The sequence below is a fragment of the Salvelinus namaycush genome, chromosome 8 (assembly GCF_016432855.1).
Source record: "Salvelinus namaycush isolate Seneca chromosome 8, SaNama_1.0, whole genome shotgun sequence".
In the NCBI taxonomy this organism is placed as follows: domain Eukaryota; kingdom Metazoa; phylum Chordata; class Actinopteri; order Salmoniformes; family Salmonidae; genus Salvelinus; species Salvelinus namaycush.
In genome coordinates this window covers 24,542,431-24,559,076 of record NC_052314.1, presented here as the reverse complement: position 1 = coordinate 24,559,076, position 16,646 = coordinate 24,542,431, and the positions used below count along the sequence as shown (strand labels likewise).

At 39.5% G+C, this 16,646-nt stretch overlaps 1 protein-coding gene across 2 annotated transcripts in view; it reads left to right on the top strand.

The window, feature by feature from the left end:
• LOC120052532 (F-box-like/WD repeat-containing protein TBL1XR1) overlaps window positions 1–16,646 on the top strand; it is a 42,325-nt gene that overhangs the window by 3,062 nt on the left and 22,617 nt on the right. For both annotated transcript variants that reach the window (XM_038999502.1, XM_038999503.1), the window contains exons 2-3: window positions 3,970–4,017; window positions 6,227–6,292. The gene's annotated coding sequence lies outside the window, so the exon portion shown is untranslated. The remainder of the gene's footprint in view (window positions 1–3,969; window positions 4,018–6,226; window positions 6,293–16,646) is intronic.

Sequence of the window (16,646 nt, the reverse complement as noted above, 5' to 3'; positions counted from 1 at the left end):
CACACAACATATGGACACAACTGATATTTCACTCCGTTTGCCCAAACTGTAGCCTAAACTATTTGTATAACATACATTTGAGATTCATGACTAGGCCTACATTACAGTGCACTACATTTGAAGAGTCACACAAAGCAGGGATTTAGCCAATACGTGAATCACTGAGACAGGTTTGAACAGTGCAAATGGCTAAGCCTATTACTAGGGTGTTGGCTAAGGGAAGAGTAACATTCCAAATACATCTGTCACGTGAATACTCCACTCACATTTCCCTTAATGGGTTCTAAAGATTTTCACTGGAATAGTTAAACACACTGGGAAGAATGATTGTGTTGGTCAAGCAGAGCGATCAATGGAGGAGGAGGCAGCTTTTTTTGTGTGCACATAAAATGTAGGCCAATGTTCAAAACATTTGTTTGCAGCCAAATAGGATAAAGGCAGATTTACTTTTTTTAAGTAGCAGTAAGCTAAGAGTGACCTGCTTGGGGATAAAGGCTGTGTTTACATTGTCTGGTCTTTTAGATGGTGTACATAACTTCATGAGAAGTCTGATCTAATATGAGAAAACATGTGAAACCGATTTGTGTGTTACTGAGTTTAGGACTGTTATAAATTAGGAGTAGGCCTATATTAACTGGGTTTTCTTTTTCACAATATTAAAATAAGGTTGGCTAATGAAGTGCTAGTGGAATGGAATAAGGAAGTTCCTTATAACCTTTATTTGTTTGATTTCGGCCTAAACCTGAGCACAATGAGTCGCTTTCCATGCACGGCTATCTATTAAATCTAACTAAAGTTATCAGGGATTTGGCATGGACCATTCTCTGGTCTTGGATGGCCTAATTAAACTGTTCACTGCAGGTTTCGCTGGGGCTGTGAAAACAGCTCTGTCTCACTCTTGGTCACAAGGTGAATGATGAGCAAAGGTCTAGATTCTAGAATGAGGGAATTAGGCTATAGGCCTAGGTCAATACAATAATTCCCACATATTGTACATTGCCTTCATTGCAGAATGTAGGCTACAATAAAACATTTGAAAATACAGCAAGCTAGCAAACATGTTAAACTGCCATTTAATGACATGCTGGGTCTGTGGGATCTCGTTCTTCCAGCGCTGAGCCAAGTAGACTGGCTAAGCATTTCCAGGATCTGTACTCCCAGTGTAATCATAGCCTATCTTTCCCCATCTTAGAAACTCTACTATGGAATGTGATATGTGCTGCAATAACAGTGGGGGAAGGAAAGGAGGAGGAGTTCCTTTGCTCTTAGGTCTTTCTCATATAGGCCATCGCTTACAACAGTGGTTGTCAAAGTGGGGGTCGTGGTTTTGGGGCGTCACGAGTGTGAAACTGAATAGGAAAAGTATATAATTTTCATCCATATTTTAATAGTCTACATGTAGCCTGCCGTTTGCATGTTATATACCTTTGCCTATTGAGTGATTATACAGTATATATTTTTTAATCAACAGGAATTCAGCAAAAACGTTTTTGGGGATAATTTAGGAAATCTGTCCCCAAGTACAGCGGCTAAATCTAGTTGCCTACCCCTGCCCTAGAGTATTGCACAAAATTGTAAAAAAAACAAAACTGTTGACTAATTACCAGTTATCAGCATAGGCGCTCAATGGTGGGCACATATATCAGATTAGTGACCAGAAAGGACTCGCTTAAGATTCTGTGGTTTTGCCTCACAAAAACAGAGTGGGTCTACGTTTATATTATCCATATAAAATACTTTAAAAAAATCTAATACGGAGGCATATTTGCCAGAACAGTAAAAAGCTAAGTCCCAATTTCATTGATCATGTTCATATGTCAGCTAGGCCTACTTTGGGTGCCTACTGGTTGTACGTCTAAAGATAGCTGCAACATCGCTGCCTTCAATATTATGGGATGAAGATGTAACATTCTGGCGAATTAATTATTGTATTTGTGAGGAAGAAAAGGGCTACCCAGTTGGCAACAAGCATTATACGGGCAGGCAGCCCTTCAAAGTGATAGCGTGCAGTGCAGACAGACCATGCATTCCCTCCGATCCTGCAACCACCGCTGCATACAGGTAGGCCATATGATTCTGCTTGCTCTGGACTCCAGAGAAGTGACATGATATCCCTAGTTTATGTTGGCTACTAACATGAATGACTTTCAGCTAAAAATGCAGGTGTAAAACGCAGTTTAGTTCTGTACCTTGCGTTTTGAAAATGCATTGCGTTTTTGGCTGTAATGACAGACTACATTTGCACAACGATTGTACGTGCATGTACGTGCGCGGGGGTTGCAAGCTTCGAACCACTGTTTTTTGGGGGTCGCGGGTCAAAAAGTTTGACAACCGCTGACTTACGACGTCTCTTAAATCTTTAATGAAAAGTGATCCCTGGTGTATAGGCTACTGTGTTGACTCTCATCAAATGGGCAAGAGGCTCTCCTCTCTTAGCACCTTTCAATCTGAAACTGTGTTACTTTGGCTAGGCTATTTGCTGATTTGGGTATCAAGGACCATCCTGCTACGGCTTAATAGTTAAAGACAAATCTGACGGCTGTAATTTAGCCAAACAAATGTTTCGCTATGATGTTGTCTGCAGAAGTAGTATGGAGAAGCAGACTTGAAGATTATAATTGATTGTCCCAACCAGCCTTACACTAAAGGTTGCGTATGATGCCAATGCAGTGGTGTAAAGTACTTAAGTAATACTTTACGGTATTTTTACTTAAGTAGTTTTTTGTGGTATCTGTACTTTACTATTTATATTTGTGACAACTTTTACCTCACTACATTCCTAAAGAAAATAATGTACTTTTTACTCCGTACATTTTCCCTGACACCCAAAAGTAGTTGTTACATGTTGAGTGCTTAGCAGGACAGGAAAATGGTCCAATTCACGTACTTATCAAGAGAACACATGGGCTGCGTTTCATACTTAAAGTAGACAGCCCTCGGCCCTAAACCCTCAGTCCTATGCCCTTGGGGGAATCCCCGCGGCCATATTTGTCGTCGGTCCAAGTGATTAGCATAGCAAGGGAAGTTTGCAACGTAAGCCCCTCAGCCCTCGTTTTTTAATGGAGTTTGCGAGTGTACAATTATGTTCACTTCGGGGCCTGAAACACCCCATAATTCAATTTGCGAAGATTGTACATCCGCTAAGAAATGTCCGCCAAAACTTAAAACCTCAATGTCAATATGGAGTCAACATACAAGTGTAAGTAAAAACGAATGTAAATAAGTTAGAAATTGTGCTACTAATGCACAAACACGTCTTATAAAAGTAATTATGTTTTTGTTTGGTTAGCTTTTGGAAATTGTAGAAATAAAACATTTTCCTTCTTCAGAAGTAGCTAGGCAGGCTAACTTTAGTTAGCTAATTAATTTGCTAGCTATCATACAGTAGGCGTATATTAATAATTATATAGTTAATATAAGTAGACATGCAATCCCTCGCCCCATGCCCTGCAAGTGTATACTCGTCAGACGTCATCAGAAGTGTCCACTTAATTTGAGGGCTGAGGGGACAGGGTGTGTATTTAAAGTGTTTAGAATTCAGCCATGGTCATCCCTACTGCCTCTGATCTGGCAGACTTACTAAACACAAATGTAAATGATGTCTGAGTGTTGGAGTGTACCCCTGGCTATCTGTACATTTTAAAAACAAGAAAATGGTGCCGTCCACTTTGCTTAATATAAGGAATTTGAAATGATTCATACTTTTCCTTTTGGTACTTAAGTATATTTAACCAATTCCATTTACTTTTGATACTTACGTATATTTAGAAACCAAATACTTTTACTCAAGTAGTATTTTACTGGGTGACTTTCACTTTTACTTGAGTAACTTTCTATTAAGGTATCTGTACTTTTACTCAAGTATGAATTGGGTACTTTTTCCACCACTGTGCCAATGATCCATCGCCTTTGTTTTCTAACGCGTATTCATTGATTTTAATCAGCATCTCTTTTCTTCTTTGTCCTCAGACTGAAGAGGGATTACTGTCAGATATCTGAATGACACTCGGGCACATGGTAAGCACACTAACCTCCCTCTATAAACTAGCTGATGTCTGAGGTAAATCTCTAATGTTGAGTCTTTGCGTTAACAAACATTTTCATAAATGCCTGCTTGTACTATCAAAGCTGTTGCAGGTTGTTTTAATGTGAGTGAGTAATGAAGGGGGCTATGGGCTATTGGTGATGAACTGCGTGCCTCATAGCAAAAGGCAGACTTGTTGCACCCACACAATGATCACTGTAACTTTAGGTCATTAGTGGGCTAAATGTGCTGCTTGAAAAACCTGCCTCTAAATGCTATAGATTAAAGGGAAACTCCACTCAAACACTATCTTTTGGTATTTTTTCCATTAGTCCACTGTTGATACAGTCCTAAAATGTTTTGCATGCTAGCAGTCAAGTATTCAAGATATTGAACTTTTAAGAAGCAAAGTGTCACCGTGATGATCATCATGATGATGCAACTAATGAAAAAAATACCCAATATATATTTTTTGTGGATTTTCCCTTTAAAGCAGTGCTGCTTGTAAAATATATAATCTACTAGATTGGAACCACACTATCAGGAGTTTAGTTTAGTAAGTGATAGGCTGCTATCCTAGTATTGGCATTTTGCCATAGCCATCAAGTAGTGATGGGGGAAAAATCAAAAGTTACATATCGCAATATTATTTTGGGCCAATAATATATCAATATTTGACTCCAAGTATAGAATTATTATTTTTTTGCTACTGTGGATAGCATTAGATAGCGCTAGTCTGTTGTACCTGCGCCAAAACTCAGATATTTTTTTTTATCCTATAGTCTGTTCTCCATTTCTTTTTAAATAGTGAGCCAACATGTTTTCAGCACTTTTATTTCTCTGTGACTGATCAAAGTATCGTGATAATATCGTATTGTGAGGTGCCTGGCAATACCCAGCTCTACTATCAAAGTATCTGTAATGCCATGACACAATGTGCAAAACAACTTTTATTTAGGCCTTGTTACTGTTGTTTTGCTACCGTTGAAACAAGGTGATTAGTGTAACATCGGTTTGTTAAGGTCTTCAGGGATTTTTCAGGGACTTTTTCAATAAAATAAAAAAATCATTTTCTGGATGGGATAAAAACATATAAACTAAAACCAGATATATGGTATGAATAATAGATAATGGACCTATATATATATTTTTATAATCTTTGAAAACTATCATTCACCAAAATAAAGGGAGGCAGGGAGAATAATAATAATAATAAAAAAATAATTCCTGCAGTATTAATTCTCATTATGTTTGAGAGAAATGACATTGCATCATTCATGGCAAAATGCACAGAATTAGGTTTAAAACTGCAACATGGAGAAATGTCTAGAATTGCAGCAAATGAGCTTAAAATGTAACAATTTCTCAAAACCGCCAAGATGTGGGGGCTCTAATTTTTTCTCAGAAATTCAGCTGCGCCAACGGGCCAGCCGCGCCCATTTTCAAAGCTCCTGCCACACCCACCACCTAAGCCCCATTTTTATCCAGAAAAAACTCTGGTCTTACAATATCAGAAGTGCTTTCTCGAACATTGTCTTTGAACTACAGAAAGTTTTATTATGTAGCATTCAACAGAAAGCTTTAGGCTACATACCTCTCATGCTTTCACACTACAGGGGAAAAGGATTGTCTACTACTCTTCAGTGGTTTCTAAATGTCAACCTGAAGTCAGATGTACGTTGATACAAGTACAGTCAAGGGGAAGTGTGTGTGTGAGTTTATACCAAAAAGAATGAATTTTTTTATGACAATGTTGCTGCTAGGCTTATGTGTAGATTACTATCGACCAAGTTAGACGACACAATGACATTTGCTTACTGCTGCCATTGTCTCTTACTTTAGGGGCATCAATGAGAGGTGGGTTGAATATGGGCTAAATTACAAAGGGATGGGCTGAATGTTATGTTGGGATGATCTTTTTAAAGCTTTGATTAAAGGGGAACTCATTACCATCTATGTTATTGCGTTGTTAACATTGTTTACTTACAATCTTGGGCCTGGAATGAATGCATCAAGCATGCTGCTTGCTAAACAGGTCTAACGATACTCTACTGTAAATATAGTGAAGATCGGCAAGTGTACGCCAGACAGACCATGGAGCATGTCTCATAACCCTTTCACATACAAAAGAGGCATTTTGTAGTGCTGCAGTATCAGTTTCCTAAAAACGGCTTAGTTTTAACCCTCCTGCTTGTCTTGCAGGTGCTGAGACTGGTGGACTGTACCATTTCAAAACATATTTGTTGTGAAAACAGACTTACTACTGTGGTAAGTAGGGTCCTACATATTAGTTTCTCTATTGTGTTTTTGGCTAAATGCTGTGTAATTGATTTGCTCTTTTTATTGGATGTCTCTTTAATTCTCAGCTCTGAGAGCATAATGTGACAATCGTTATTGTAGTATAGCCTAGTTACTGGGGGAGGAAAAGCTCTCACGACAGCAGGCAGTGCTGCTCCGCTATGGCTCTGATTTACTGTAGTGAGTGGATAGTAGGCACAGTGAAGATAGAGAGTGCTGTAAGGTCACCAGGGTAGAGTGGAACCATTTTACTTGCATATGTGCCTAAGTATTCTGCTGTGCGACCTGACATTTTTATTTAGGAGCACCAGTGCATCTATAGTTGACAGAGAGAAAAGATGAAGTCTGTACAGAATAAAAATATTCCAAAACATGTATCCTGTTTGCAACAAGGCACTGAAGTAATATTGCAACAACAAAAAATGTGCAAAGCAATTCACTTTAGGTCCTGAATACAAGGTATTGTATTGGATTTGCCTCAAACATAACACATTACTGTGTACCATTCTCCATATTTTCAAGCATAGTCAGGTCTCAACATTAACGCTTGTCCACTTACCCAAGGCAAGTAAAAAAAAAAAAAAAAAAAAAAAGGGTGGACAAGCAGATTGTTTATTTTATTTAACCTTTATTTAACTAGGGAAGTCAGTTAAGAACAAATTCTTATTTACAATCACGGCCAACCCTAACCCGAACGACATTGGGCGCTGCCCTATGGGACTCCCAATCATGGCTGGTTATAATAAGTCCTGGAATCGAACCAGGTTCTGTAGTGACACCTCTAGCACTGAGATGCTGTGCCTTAGACCGCTGTGCCACTCGGGAGCCCATTATAGATTTAAGTTGTCCGAATGGACAAGTAATAAAAATTCTAGCAAAAATCACAATATCAAACAATTAGGCTACTCCGATCATAATTGGATCATAATTGGATTGAAGTGTCATCTGGATGCGATGTTTTGCTCACTGTCCTCCCAATCTCTGCAGAGTCTATCGGAGTGTAATTATTGTAGGCCTGCATTGACAGGCATGAGTGGTCTTTCAATCATGCAGTCGCGAGATGCGTTTTTGCAATCAAAGCGAGTCTAGCCGAGTTTGCACATTTGTTGATAATAATTGCTAATGAGTTATTTGCCCAGTTATAGCAATTTTTTGGTCAGCAATGAAAATCCTGGAAATGTCATGGTGTGTGCATCAGCTACGTGTGGGCTGTTGCCAGAGGAGACAGGGCGAGAGAGACTTGCGCAGCAGGTTAAATAATGATATACAGACTAACAAGATAACCAGCCAATCTACACAATATGTTTAGCTATTAGCATGGATTAAAGTCATTGTCATGTCCGATGGCCTAAAATAACTTTCCACAGGCACTCGTGTATAACCAGGGTGCGCAGTTGATGAAACCAATGCTGCATACTCCGGTTGTAAAACCGTCTCTCAAGCGCTCAAAATTGGCTAAGTTCTCCTTTATTCTTTACTGTCCATGTAATTCTGACAAAATAAATAAAACAAAAATTGTATAGCCTAATTGACAAGTAACTCCTATGCAGTCAAGATCTCCCCTGAACACTGAATATATCTTAACATTTACATACATAGTGAACAAAAGTTTAAACGCAATGTGTAAAGTGTTGGTCCCATGTTTGAAGTAAAAGATCACAGAAATGTTCCAGACACACAAAAAAAAGGAATTTCTCTCAACTTCTTGGCACAAATTTGTTTATATCCCTGTTAGTAAGCATATCATCTTTGCCAAGATAATCCATCCACTTGACAGGTGTAGAATATCAAGAAGCTGATTAAACAGCATGATCGTTACACAGGTGCACTTTGTGCTGGGAACAATAAAAGGCCACTTTAAAATGTGCACACATACCACATTTTGTCACATAACTTGAGACATATGTGGTATTGTGTTTTGAGGGAGCTTGGTATTGGCATGCTGACTGCATGAATGTCCACCAGAGCTGTTGCCAGAGAATTGTTCATAAGCCGCCTCAAACGTTGTTTTAGAATTTGGCAGTACATCCAACCGGCCAAACAACCGCAGACTAATTATAATCACACAAGCCCAGGATCTCCACATCCGGCTTCTTCACCTGCAAAATAGTCTGAGGGAGTGCTGAGGTGTATTTCTGTCTTTAATAAACCTTTTTGTGGGGAGAAAACTCATTCTGATTGGTTGGGCCTAGCTCCCCGTGGGTGGGCCTGGCTTCCAAGAGGGTGTGCCAATGCCCCTCCCAGGCCCAACCATGGCTGTGCCTTTGCCCAGTCATGTGAAATAGATTAGGATAGCTACTGGGTGTGCAGGCTTTTGCTCCAGCCCTGCTTGAACACAAGCGCATTGTAGAAGAAAAAAAATCAGCTGCTCAACAGGACTTTGATAAGCTGACTCTGGTGTGTTTGAGCGGGGTTGGATAAAAAGCCTGCATACCCAGTAGCTCTCCAAATATTTTGTACAGTAGCCTATCAGTCCAGTATTTTACTTTGTAGGGGGTTAAGTGCCTTGCTCAAGGCCACAACGGCAGGAGATATAATACATGGGATCAGAGACCAGCAGCCTTGTGAAGTGGTTCCTGACCATCATACAGCACGATTTTCAGTCACCTTTTTGGCCCATGGAGTTACAGACCTTTTTTTGTTGTTGTTGTTGGGACAAGTGACTGGAGCTTTCGGACAAGTACAAATCTGACCTACTAAAAAAGTGAATGTCAAGCCCTGATAGTGGTGACTGCATCATGTTATGGGTATGCTTGTCACTGTTTAGGACTGGGGAGTTTTTCAGTATAAAAATAAATGGAATGGAGCTAAGCACAGGCAGAATCCTAGAGGAAATGCTGGTTGTCTGCTTTTCACCAGACACTGGGAGATTAATTCACTTTTCAGCAGCACAATAACCTAAAACACAAGGCTAAATCTACACTGGAGTTGCTTACCAAGAAGACAGTGAATGTTCCTGAGTGGCCGACTTACAGTTTTGACTTAAATCTACTGGGAAATCTTATGGCAAGACCTGAGAATGGTTGTCTAGGAATGATCAACAACCAATTTGACAGAGCTTGAATAATTTTTTCAATAATAATGGGCAAATTTTTCACATTCCAGGTGTGGAAAGCTCTTTTTGAAGGCACTATACATTTTTCAACAAGGGTGCACAAGAAAGGTCAGCGTAGAGCCTTGGTGACTCTTGCATAACTCACTCAGGCAGATCAGGTTTCAGACCTCAGACCTCTCTGCACTGAAGTGGCAGGGATCCTCTGCAGAACACTGTCTTGTGATAAGCCTAATGGCTTGGTAGCATTGAATGAAAAAAATTCTCTATTTTGAGAACATTATAGATTGAATAAAAAATCTCACAGGTCTACACTGGCTATTTGTATGTTGTGGTAGTGACGACTTCTTTGCCTTTACTAAATGGACCTTGAATGTGCTCCTGACATTGGGATTTATACTAGTATACTGCCCTACCAAGCAAAAAGGCAGTAACTGCTCATAGCATGGAACTGAGAAAAATGGCTTTTATTTACCTTGGTTTCACAGTAACTTTATGCAGTTACTGCTAACATGACCCCCATTTTCTCCAAAACACAATACAATAGAGGCAGGATACTAGTCCACATGATTAAGCATGTATTTAATGTAGCAAAAATGTATGACATGAACTCATTTTCGAACAAATGAGCACTTACTGCCTTTTTGCTTGGTAGTGCAGTATATTGTTGGTCTACAATTGTTGACTTTACAATTGGAAGCAAGATGAATCGCTGTAGTTGATGAATAAGCTCTGGATCAAAAGGTGGAGAATTATGTGATTGGGTTTATTATAGTTTGTTAGGCCTGTTGATTCACTCCAACAAAAAGGCTATATCTGCTGTGAACGAAGTGCTACAGGCTCCATTTATCAGTATGCATTTATGAGGAAGTAGCCTGTAGGCTACACATGTATGAACATTTGTATGGATAATAACCGCTGTTTCCTGATGTAACAGGAAGTGTGTATTCATTAAACTTTGCAGAGCGCTAAGATAAAGTGATTAGTGAGGAGAAGATGAAAATAACATTTGCATGGCACATTGGAGTGAATAACGTAATTTCCATGTAAAATGACCCATGAGCAACATGTGAAGTTTATAGGAACATATCAAATATGGCTACAAATGAAAGGTAAGAGTCTCAATATTTTTGGCATATTAAGGCATAGATACATTGTTCAACCAATTTCCATACTAAAATACAAAAATTAAGGAATAAGCAAATGCTTTTATTTCTGGTCACACAGATGGAAAAAGGGTCTTTAAAAAACATCTAATACAAAAAGTCTTAAGGTATTAGAAATACATAAAAACGCAATGTTGAATTAAAGGCACCTGCCATCTAATATCAACATTTATATTTAGTTTAGCAGGAATTTGCCTTCTGCAAGTTTAAGAAATATTGCCTAGTGTCTTGTGATTCTCTTACCACAAACTCACATAGCTTAAAGATATTTTGTAATTTCTCTCCCTCATGAGGAGGGAGGATTAGGAAAGTTCAAAGAAGTAACAAATAAAGGTAGACCTACCAATTAGTTAGTGTTTTTACTGATTACAATTTTGTTTGAATTATTAAGTGATTAAAACTTGGCACTTTGTTATCAAATCGGTAACAATGAGTGAAAAATCAGTAGAGCACATTAGAGTACAGAATTGTCTTTGGCGGTGTACCATTTATACCATATACTGGGGTATTTTGAAATATGGATGGTTTGGTTTTCAAAACTGTGAAACATTATAATAAAATACACATTTGGGGAGGGGGTCTGAGGATGTGACACTGCTTGTAACTAACTATAAGTTAACTATCTAAGATGTGCCAAAATAAATGATCTCCATATCAAGGGTCTAGCTATGCATTTGGTTTGCTCACTTGCCACTTAGCTAGCTAGCTTGCAAGATAAAGCTTCTTGGTTACAGCAGAGGCAATCAATCCCCTCCTGGAACAAGGTCACTGCTGCCTACATTTGTTTTGTGCAAAAAATAAATAGCATTTGGAAAGAAATAGTGCCCCTTGTGTGCACTGTTGGTAATAACATATGGTACAGTAACTGTATGAAGGTATGAAAATCTTGGTACCGCCCAACCTTAGTACAGTAAAGAAAAGTAGAGTATAGTACAGTAGTGTTGCACAGTATACCAATACTTCGGTATGAAAAAGGGTTCGGTACTAGGGCTGTGGCGGTCATTACATTTTGTCAGCCGGTGATTGTCAAACAAATAACTGCCAGTCTCACGGTACTTGACTGCTAATTAACATTTAACAAGTTTCGCATCTCGTGGCTTCCATGCATAGCCTGAAAGCCACTGATGCAGACCTTTTGGAACATCTACGTTTTAAAAAGTCTAATAAATCTATTTTAATATAACCTACACTATCACAATAAATCCATTATTTGTTTTAGACAGGTCTAAAGAAACATGATATGAAGAAAATGTAGTCTATTTCAGAAGAACAGAATAGCATACTCTGAGTTGTCCTTATGTTAGGCCCTGATATGGCTATTATTTTTTATTATTTTATAGTAGGAAGAATACAATTGAACATACCTTAATAAAATAGAAAGGATATTTTCTCAAAACGATTACAAAGTGTGCACATGCGGCTATTCTGTGTTGAGCCGTTAACAAAGAAACTGTTCTTCGGTATGCTTAATTTAGAGTTATTTATGCAACTTCAGTAGTGATACAAACATTGGGCTATATGTTTTGATTTTTAATACATTCTAAGGCTGCATGATGGGACTCTATTGATGATTTGAAAAAAGTTGCAAGCTGCACACACCATCAGTCTCTCATTCAAAATTTGACAAGTGCTTGATAATATTCTCACCAGGCCTCGAGTTTCCCGGTGGCATCCCCCTTGTGTGGCCGTAATGCCCACTAAAGAAATAATGCCTTTTGCAGCCAAAGTAAGTGGCCGGTGTGCCCTTGGGCTGAATATAATAATTATAATTCCCTTCTCCCGGCTGCAGTGCTCCGAAGCACCTCTCACTCACATGGCTCTCTCAGATGTAGCCAATGCCCGTCACGTGATTGAAAATCGACCAGCCTCAGAATTCTCACTTCCTGTTTGGATTTGTTCTCGGGTTTTTGCCTGCCATATGAGTTCTGTTATACTCACATACATCATTCAAACAGTTTTAGAAACTTCAGAGTGTTTTATATCCAATAGTAATAATAATATACATATATTAGCATCTGGGACAGAGTAGGAGGCAGTTCACTCTGGGAACGCTATTCATCCAAAGTGAAAATGCTGCCCCCTATCCCTAAAAAGTTAATCAGTACAATCAAATAAGTCCCAAATGAAAGGGAAGCAGATTGTTTGACATCTGTAGCCCCATCAAATCATCCAAAGCAAGTTCAATAACTCAATGAATGCACACACTCCTATTGAATATGCATTAACCTGTATTATGAAGAGGCCTAGGCTACTTCTTGATTTACCCAGTTTGTCAATAGAGATTTACCATTCAAATAAATGCTTACCGTTATGTTGCCATGTAGTTAGAGTCAAATTGATGTATGATTGTATAATTGATTCATTAATGCATACATTAATATATACATAAAACATTTCAAATGTAAAGCCATTGAACTCAAAAGTTGCCCAATGATTGAACAGAGCAGGAGCCATTCTGTGGCTTTGGCTAATATGCCTTCTTTTTTTTGCCATGGTATCTTTTTTGTATTGAGAATCGTGATGGTATCAAGTATCGTGAAACTAAACCTGATATCGGTATTGAAGTAAAAATTCTGATATTGTAACAACACTACAGTACAGTCCAGTAGAGTACAGTATAATGTAATGTACTTTACTTTACTGTCCTGTACTGTAGTGAACTATACTGTACTTTTTTTTACTTTACTGACCTGTACTTACTCTGCTGTGCTGTACTGAACTCTACTTTTATTTATTGTAAGGAACTATACTTTACTTTTCTGTACTATGCTGTACTGTACTGAACTCTACTTTGCTGTGCTGTACTCTACTAGACTATGCTCTACTGTGCTGTACTGTGATGTCCAAACTTGTGAAGCATAGACGTCTGTGATTGGTACAGATTTGGTCTGGTCTGGACAAACCAGTGTGTAGAATAATACCCAAACATTCAAAAGAGGACATTACATTTTTCTACCTTTGCGTACCTATTCAGGATACAGCACCGTCGTTACACAGTTGACTGGCGGCTGACAGAACGTGTTTACATGTCGTATTGGGTTCAACATGGGGATTTGTATTTGGCTGTTTAGAAGTTCAAAATTGGGAATCGTATTTTGATCATATTTCCAGAGGTTGCATTGTGTGAAAACTAGGCTACCTATGGTCTGGTGAGTCCAGCAGTATCAGATGAATGTTGGCATGACAACTGATCCAGGAAAATAGTCTGGTGGAGAGATGGGACCTGTAAGATGGAAAAACAACATAATACTGACCAGTCTGTGACCAAGTCTATACAGGTCCAGAATCCACTTGCATATGTTTTTAGCTCATTCGGCGAGGTTTAGTGCCTTAACAATGATTATCTTGCAGTTTTAATGGTTGCTGCGGTTGAGGTGAGGCGCGACACTCTCTCCGCTTTCGAATCATTTAACAAATCACCTTCATTTTCTAAAATGTCTCATTTCTTAGGGAGGATGTGTTCTTTTGTGAACACGGGTGCTACCATTTCCTTTCTGTGAAACTACAGCATGTGGACTGCATGCTAAGTTATGTTGTTGATAGAATCAAACCTTATTTAGGCTAGGTTATTGGTGTGGAATGCACATCATTGCTGTGTGAGCTTGCATAGAATGTCTGAGGTAGGCTGCACAATACTGAATGTGTCTGAGAAAACTAGGTCAAACTCCAATGTGCGTTCGCTCCACTCGGCCCTCAAGGAATGCAGACATTTCACACCTCCACATAGGAGGACGTCCCAGGATGACCCTATTTTTGTGACCTTAGAGCAAACCTCTGTGGAGAAGCCTTGTGACGGCATTTTCTTTGATCCCAATGCTATCTGTGTGGCAGAGATTAAAATAGGCCAGCGTCTGAGTCAGTGCTCGCACCACGGTAGTAGGACTCACTGACAGAGAAATGCCCTTGCCAAGACATGCGATAGCGCTTCCATTTCCCACTCGCTTTCAGTTGAGTTGTGTCAACTAGGTTTTACATTGAAGCCATTGATATTTGCAAGTCCTAGGCTATACCACAGTCTATTATTAGGTCAGCATGGCAACACTTCTGCCTTTGTTTGACTTAGCCTTATTTGTTTGCTGACTTAAGCAACATTATTGTATTTGTCTGTTTAGCCGTGCATTTATACAGACTATATGATAAATCACTGCAGCAGTGATGAGTGTGTGTGTGAAAAAGTTGGACAAAGGAGCTCCAGCAGTGTTCATGTGTGTGAGTGTGTGTGTTCATGAGTGTGCGTGTGAAAAATATGGACAAAGGAGCTCCAGCAGTGTTCATGTGAAAAATGAGTGCACACTGAGGTTATGAGTATGAGTAGCTACCCAGAGAGTGGGATTGTAGCAGCTCATGTTGCTTTTGCTCGTTTACCCATGTCTAAGTTAACCACAAACGCAGCAGACAGGCATGTCACTACCATCTGTCACCTACGAGCACTAGAATGCCCTCCAAATTGATTGGGGATGGGATCTTGAACCTACAGTAATACCACAAGTTGGCATTACCTCAATACTTTTTGATACAAACCTGCTGTAGTAGGCCCTATTTATCTCTTAATATTGCACTTGCAAGGTCATTTTCAATACAGGTTCAAGCTGTGTTCATACATTTCCTTGAAAATATTGTCCAGCCAGAACTTCATTGGTTCAGCTTTTAGATCAGGTTGCAGTTAGTGAAGGTTGTTTATAGCATGTCTGCCACAGGAGGTTGGTGGCACCTTAATTGGGGAGGATGGGCTCGTGGTAATGGCTGGAGCAGAGTGAGTGGAATGGTATCAAATACATCAAGCGCACGGTTTCTATGCATTTGATTCCATTCACTCCGTTCCGGCCACTATTATGAGCCATGCACCCCTCAGCAGCTTCCTGTGATGTCTGTACATTGGAGGAGGTTTAGCTGAGTGACACGTTCATGTGACACAAAATGCAGTGCAGCAAATATTTCGTGTTTTTATTATGTAAAATACATATTTAATAGGTCTAACTAATCGGATTATCACTTTTTTACACCCTGAAAGATAAGTTGCCTGCGACTTTTGTTCTGACTTAGTGAGTCTAGGGGAAAATGGAAATGATGCAGGTCCTACTGTGCGAGCAGATGTGTGCTCTGCCAATATACTTTATAGCCTAGCCATTGACAACACATAGCTAGAGGACTCTTATAATGTATCAATAACAGAGGAAGTTCATTTAAACCCATTTGTACTCCCCCATACTAACATATTCCCCTTATTCACAACATTGTGAGGGATGTGTACTAAACTGTAAAAGTAGGTCAACCAAGGTTAATCTTCTGTGACACTGTCTGCTAGCATGTGGCATGTATGCCTAATAATCACAACTCATTGGTAGCCCTCCTGGAATGATCAGGCAGAAGTTCCTTCAGTCAGAAGTCTGTTAGAATTGTCAGATCGCCATACAGTAATATCTAGGGCAGGGATGGGCAACTTTGATGGGGGTGGGGGCCACAAAAATCCGAACTCATCATGAGGGCCCGCAGTGGCTCACGGGTCTGCAGTGGCTCACGGGTCTGCGTACCCACATCCATACACCCCCCAACCCCACCTTGCGAGCAAAACAGTTTAGCGGCCCTCCTCTTGACAGCGGAGAGGAGTTATAATTTCCTTCAATTCTACACATTTTGCCATTGGGCATAGAGAAAATGTTGCAGTTTTAAGAAAGTTTGTTGCAATTCTACTAGGGCTGGGAATTGCCAGAGACCTCACGAGATTGCACGATGATATTATCACAAGTTGATATTATAGGTGCCGATACGATATGTTTTGCGATTCTCACGACCATTCCATGGTCCAAACATATTGCTTACCATACAGTGTCTCTGCTGCAGAGGGACAAGAGAGAGCCATGAGAAAATTATGTTTTGATCAGTCATGGAAATAAAAGTGCTGAAAACAAATTGCCTCTCTATTTAAAAAGATGGAGAATAAGCTATGAAGGAAACATACTGGCGTTTTGGTGCAGGTGCAGCCATCTAGCGCAAAAATAATATTGCGATATTGTCAAAACGATACGATATAACGTCAAATAATATCCCAAATATGTAACTATCGATCCCCCCCATCGCTAAATTCGACACATTTTGCTGTGGAGTG